Source organism: Triticum dicoccoides, chromosome 1B (assembly GCF_002162155.2).
Source record: "Triticum dicoccoides isolate Atlit2015 ecotype Zavitan chromosome 1B, WEW_v2.0, whole genome shotgun sequence".
Classification (NCBI taxonomy): domain Eukaryota; kingdom Viridiplantae; phylum Streptophyta; class Magnoliopsida; order Poales; family Poaceae; genus Triticum; species Triticum dicoccoides.
In genome coordinates, this window is record NC_041381.1 from 146,740,165 (window position 1) to 146,747,034 (window position 6,870).

Here is a 6,870-nt window from a genome sequence, read left to right on the forward strand (position 1 = left end):
AACTACTAATGGCGCACTTGGGCAGGATACGCCATTAGTATGTTTGGATAGGCGCACTAGTTCAAAAAAAAAATCCTATACTAATGGCGCACCCACTGCCAGGTGCGCCATTAGTAGTTACAACTACTAATGGCGCACTTGGGCAGGATGCGCCATTAGTATGTTTGGATAGGCGCACTAGTTCAAAAAAAAAAGTTTCTATACTAATGGCGCACCTGCTGCCTAGTGCGCCATTAGTAGTTACAACTACTAATGGCGCACTTTGCCGGGATGCGCCATTAGTATGTTTGGACAGGCGCACTAGTTAAAAAAAATTTGATACTAATGGCGCACCCGTAGCATGGTGCGCCATTAGTTGTTTAAACTCTAATGGCGCATCAGATAGTGGTGCGCCATTAGTATATACTAATGGCGCACCATCTTTCTGGTGCGCCATTAGTGTCAATCCCATCTATAGCCATTTTCCTAGTAGTGTTTGGACACCCTGATTAGATAGGGGGGCGGTCTTATGCGCACGCAACATCATCATAACTAGCTTCACCGGGGTATCGTGAAGCTCTGTTTTTGTTGACACCTTGGGACATGTTTGTACCAAGATTTCCAAGGGATCAACACATGCGGAGAATGCCATGGCATGATTGGGGGGCCCGCAAGTGGCAAAGGCAGGGTCTTGGATGCGATAAAAACTTTGCTTCACATGAAGTTGTTCAGACTTGGCTTGCTGGATATGTTCCCATCCAGACCGGACACGAGTTCCTGTGAGCTGATGGTACCTGACTTGTAGTAGTGGCCTCCGCAAGTGGGGCGGTAGCATTGGAGGACTTCTTTGTTGGTGGTGCTATCGAGTCATGATTTCCAGGGTGAAAGCCCAAGGTCTTGCCTTTATTGGTTGTGCATGGCAGTGGCCATGTTGAAGGCATTGTTTTTGGAACGCGGTCTTTCTCAAGGGTAAAAACCTAAGATCTTTGATTGGGCAACGACAACACTTATGTATTGTTTACTTCATTAAGACGTTGCTTTTGGAGAACCTCCTTTGCAATCCAGGTGTTGTCTTTGGTGGTGGTTAGAATGTTGCTACTACGGATGATTGATCACCGTGGCGAGGTCTTTTTTTCTTCTCATTTTGTTTCTTTTTTATTTTATTATTTGTTGTGTACATCCTGGATGTTTTTAGGCATCTTGTTGATGTAGAGTCTAGATGTAATCGACATCTGCTTGACATTAATATGGATGTGCTACGCGTCCGCCGGCCGATCTTTCTAAAAGATCGGCCCGATCGCGAGCCCTCAGATCCCACGCCATCAAGTGGCCGAGCGTCGTCCTCCCCATTACAACAGATGTTGCAGATTTTTTTGAAACAAAGGTCGTGTTGCAGAAATTTTTGTAATAAGGTCACATGTTAGAATTCTTTTGCAACAAGATAGTTGTTGCATTTTTTTGGCAACAACATCTATGTTTTTAGAAAAGCATCTACAGCTCCCAGTCGTCCGTCATGGATTTTTTTTGCAACAAAGGTTTTGTTGTGGATTTATTTTTGTAACAAAGTTCTTGTTGCACATTTGTTTTTTGCAACAAAAGTGATGTTGCAGAACTAGACAGCAGCCTTGCCATCAGTGGCGGGCGGAGATTATCTTCTTCATCGCATGGTAGCAGCAAGAGCGGGCCACGGGCTCCACCAGGATGGTGGTGAGGGAGGATCGACGTCGTCCGTCCCTGCCTTCGCGCCTCCGCCGACGAGCGCTGGACCTTCGCCAGGTCACCTCGCCTCCATCCCTTCCTTATGTTTTTTCCATCTGCCCATCATTTGACGCAAGAGCGCCATGCGTTGCTGCCGTTGCGGGTCCTCGGGATGAAGCTCGCTTCCAACCCCGCCGGAGCTCGCCGAGCCGAGCCCCCGCCGCTCCCGGACATCCCCGCCTCCTGCCAACGACATCCTCATCCTACCCGGGTGGAATCCTCACCGCCCTCGCACTCCCAGCCACACGAGTCTTCGCCCCCGCCGTTCCCGGATGCCTCGGCCTCCTGCACACGCACCATACTCGCCGGATCCGGTTAGAATCCTCGCTGACGTCGCCCTCCCAGCCGCACGAGTCTCCGCCCGTCGTGGGATCCAGCTAGGCAGTCGCAAACTTTCTTTTTTGAGACAAAGCATGAGTTGCAGAAACGTGGACATGAAGGGGGTGCGCTCGACCGTCTGATCAAGAGTCAATCTGACGCACAGGAAGGCGGCGGAGCGTTTCCATATTATTATATATTTTCCCTTTAACGTCTTCTTTGGATCGGAGGATTTTCAGAGGGTTCTCACGGGATATCAATCCTCAGGATTGTTTCCTACGGAACGCATTTCGATCACATGATTTGGCCATTGAAATTCCTTACGATTGGGTCGCCAAGGTGCCGATTCCAGTGGAATTCATGCATGAGGTCCGACCTCTGAGAAAATTCCATAGAATTGGTTATGTCATGGCAACCAAATCCTCTATTTTTCCTATACCTTTGCTTTGCAAATCCTGTGATCCAAATAAGCCATAAAAGGGAGAGAGAAGTTCACATTTCAACCTTGAATTAACCACACGGTTTGGTTTACAACCCTAAACTACAAAACCGGTCGAAATACACCCCGAACTAACCACGAGGTCCAAAACTCAACCTGGTCTTGGTTTTGCGTGGGTCAAGTGGTTTTGACCAAAGTCAGCACTGACTGGACTGCTGACCAGGCACTCGGTAAATAAAATAAAATAAAATAAAATAAACCTCTCTCTTCCTCCTCTCTATCTTTCTCTTTCTCTTTCTCTTTCTCCACCGCCGGGTACTCGATGCACATACCTTACTGGACTGGATCCTTGCTATTGCTGCCGCTGCCGTCCGTAGCTCCCCTGGCACGCCTCCCCCGACCACTCCCCGCCGCCCACCACCCAGTGCCCCTTCCCCTGCCATGTAGCAACGCCGCCCCAGCGCCGCCAATTCGAAGTAGCTCGGTGGCGAGGTCAACGGCGTCGGCGCCCTTCAGCCAGCACCGGACGAGCGCGTTGGCTCCCTTCATCCAGCAGCGGACGGCTTGTCCGGCTCTTCGAGGTACACCCAAGGGGATCCCGTCCATGAGGGCTCGCCGGAGTTGACGAAGATGACAGGGCAGTGCGGTTCTCGTCGGGATTGGCGTTCCTTTGGACGTCTTCTTCCGTGGGATGGCCGGCGAGGTTAGCAACGGCGAGGCAACCGTGACATGGTGGTGTTAGGCACCGATTTCCATCTCCTCAGGTGGCAATTTCTCGCCGGAGTTGATGCAGCGAGGCGGCGACACAGAGCATACTATTGTCCCGGTCCCCATCTTCCTATACAGGCGACGACGCCCCGGAGAAGCTGTTCCAGCTAGAGGCTGAAGGTGGTGTTCGCTAGCGTCGGCGACGGACGGAGGTACTGCTGCCAAGCCGCCACAGACTGGTTGTTGGCGAGCAGCACAGAGCGGCTGTTCTGGTTGCAAGCTGCAGGTGGTGTTGGCTGCCACCTCGGCGGACAGAGGCAGGGGTGGCTGGGCCGGTGGGCAAGGCGGCGGCGGCTGCAGTCGCTGGAGGAGGTCGGGGTGGGGCGATGAACAGAGAAACAAAGAACGGGTGGCGGCTGCTGCATCCGTTTTACTCCCCGAGAGAGAGAGAGAGAGAGAGAGAGAGAGAGCTGCATCCGTTTTACTCCCCGAGAGAGAGAGGAGAGTGGATTTTCTAGCATGCACGGGATCTTTTCTTTGTTGTGTGGGACCACCTACATACATCTACATAATATTCTATACTCACTAAGTTACATTCAAATAAATTGTTCTAATGTATATAAATGAAATAAAAGTTTGATTTACATTCTGTTTGTACTGTCAGCACAATTGTGTTTGTACTGACAAGATCTTAAAAAAGACTAATATTGAATATATTTTTAGAAATTAAATTTTTAGACAACTAAATCACCATGCGTCAAACTTGTTTCATACAAAATTATTAATTCCATGCAAAATATTCAATAATGTTTTTTCTATTTCGCAAAAATATCTTATTGTTTCATTATGGCTCACTGTGTTCCAGTAGGAATCACAATTTAAAACCTTATTGAAGTACATTCAAATGGGGTCTTGTTTTGAAGTTCTCATCATCATAAACACAAAAATGCAAACAGGTCATAAGTTATATTTTTGGTTTATAAATGAAATAGTTTTAACCTTGGAAATAGAATGAAAAAGTATGGGATGGTGGAACATAGCTGGAACAATGTGCTTGCATGTGGTCAGAAAAATATTTAAGAAAGTACAAGCTCAATCAATACGCCTGGCATCTAATCTCTAAGCAAAATCAAGGGCTCTCTCATGCACCGTGCATGGGAGAATTGCTTTTCTCAGAGAGAGAGAGAGAGAGAGAGAGAGAGAGAGAGAGAGAGAGGAGGAGGAGGAGGAGGAGGAGGAGGGATAGAGTTTATTTTTTGTTTTTATTTCTGGGTGCCTAATCAGCAGGCTAGTCAGCGTTGACTTCGGTCAAAACCACTTGACCGACACAAAACCGAGACCAGGGTTGTGTTTCGGACCTTGTGATTAGTTCGGGGTGTATTTCGACTGGTTTCGTATTTCAGGATTGTAAGTTAAACCGGATGGCTAGTTCGAGGTTGAAATGTGGAAGGGAAAGCTGTTCTCATCCGGAGATCCGACCCGCCCCCTCGCGCGTGCGATCCACCTCGTGGTGACGGAAACCACCTAACCTACCCGCACCCACAGAGATTCGGTGCCGCATGACGGGCCCACATGACATCGAGAAGGCGATTTCCCCTCTTCCTCCCCCGAAGAAAAAGTCTTGTTTCTACTCGCGCGGCCCAACGCACAGTGCTCACGCAACCCCACCCGCCAGCCAGACGGTTTAAAAGCAGAGAGAGAAAAATAATGCAGTTCGATCGTTCAAACACCTCTCTCTCTCTCCCTGCCTTTCTGGACCTCTCACGAGCAGGGGCGCCTTTCCCCCCTCCCTCCCTCTCCTCCTCCGCCCGACGGAGGAACCGCCGGACCACGCCACGGCCACGAGGTACGTGCGATGCGAGCTTTCCCTCTCTCCAGATGTTTCTATTTATGTGTGGTTCGGCCGAAATCCGCGATTTCGTGGTGGAATTATCCGGTCCTCTGCCTTGCGCTATAGTTTGACCGTGGGCTTCAGTTTTGTGGCCGGTGCTCGTTTGTTTTGAGGGCTCGATTGCCGATTCGGGTGGAATTCGTCGTCCTCCTTGTTCGTTGTTCGCCCGCGAGCTGGAGCGGATTTGATTGGACGGGAGCTGGGAAATGGGGGCTCGTTTGAGGGGATCGGATGATGATGCGGGATTGCAGAGCTGGTGCTGGTTTGTGCCCCCCCTGATTGGATCTGACGGTGTAGTTCATTGAGAGGTTTCGACTCGCGGATTAAGGATTTGGAATGCATGGCTAAGTTGGGCTGCACTTCAGATTCTTGACGGAAAATGGTTGCTGAGACTGCAATATCAAATTGCTGAATTGGTAGAAGGTGCAGTGGAGATGCCAGCATAGGGACGTATTGCCTTTTTAAGGGGGGTATGGATGCCAGTTCTCCACTTCTTATCACCTGGCAACTAACTCTATTTGTGTCGCTAGCATAGTTGGAAACTTTGAATTGACATTGTGTCACTTTTTGAAAAGGACACCTCAACAACTTTGTTCTCCACAAAGGAAAACAAGGCTGTCTCTTTATCGCCATGAATGATGACATTTCTCAATAGCCACACTCACCTAAGGAAACAAAAAATGGATCCCGGGCTCTCAGCCTGGTTTTTCAATTAAAAAAACAGTAAACACAGTTTGGAGCTTCAGAAATTCTGATTTTGTTTTCACATGTAGATGCTCACTACATGCCTGTAAATTGGAATATTAATTTCTGGGCTACAAATATATAGATCTTAACATGTGTACTATTTGCTACACGCTCCGTTTTCATAATGTAGTGCGCATAGATATTTTCAAAAACCAACTTCGTAAACTTTGAACAAATTCGTAGAGAAAAATATCTACATCTAAAATACCAAATAAATATCATTAGATACATCATGAGGCGTAGTTGTATATTGTACTTATTTGGTATTTTTGTATGGTGATATTTTTCTCAATAAACTTTGTCATACTCTACAATGTTTGAATTGTCAAAAAATCTACACACGATATATTATGGAATGAAGGGAGTATTACATACTCTCACATTTATATTCTTTGTATGCCGCAATTTAAAATATTTTCAATGAAATTTGTAGATACGGAGGCCAAATCTATATCATGCTGGGTTTTTTCCAAATTATTTGGAAGCTTATCAACATGATTTTCTGCTTTAAAAAAAATCCATGGAGCCAAGCGGCCGCACTCTATGCATTCACACGTTGCCCTAGAAAGAAATTTTTGTTTGCTAAATCCTACTGATAATGTACACTCCCCACAGCACTGTTATGGTAAACAAGTTTAACTAGCTTTTATTGAGCACAGAAAACAAAAGAATTATCTTGATTACAGCCTCTAGTTAGTCATCTTCTTACGTTTCCAGATTTTACTACTACTGATGAAATTCATAGCAATCTATATGCAAAAAGGTGCACAAAAAGCCCAAAGTAGTAAAAACCAGTTCCTTATGGCAACACCAACGCGGATCACAGACCGCCCCTAAACGTTCAGACTGGGGTGTTCGGACCTTTTTTGCCATCCAACGCGGTGCCTCAAACATCCGCGGGCTCGTCTGGGCGTCCGAAATCCTGCAAACCGGCCACAAACTCGTGGGAGGTTTGCGGGAGTCCGGACCTCTGCCACGTAGGCCTCCGACACCCCTAGCCTACCAAAATCCCCTCCCTTTCCCCCACTCC

General features: G+C 47.6%; 1 protein-coding gene across 2 annotated transcripts in view; it reads left to right on the forward strand.

Moving 5' to 3' along the window:
* Positions 1–4,909: 4,909 nt before the first annotated feature.
* The window catches only part of LOC119324126 (phosphoglycerate mutase-like protein AT74H), a 9,059-nt gene continuing 7,098 nt past the window's right edge, over positions 4,910–6,870 (forward strand). The window contains exon 1 of one of the 2 annotated variants that reach the window (XM_037597887.1): positions 4,910–5,048. The gene's annotated coding sequence lies outside the window, so the exon portion shown is untranslated. The remainder of the gene's footprint in view (positions 5,049–6,870) is intronic. The other variant, XM_037597895.1, reaches the window with a different exon arrangement.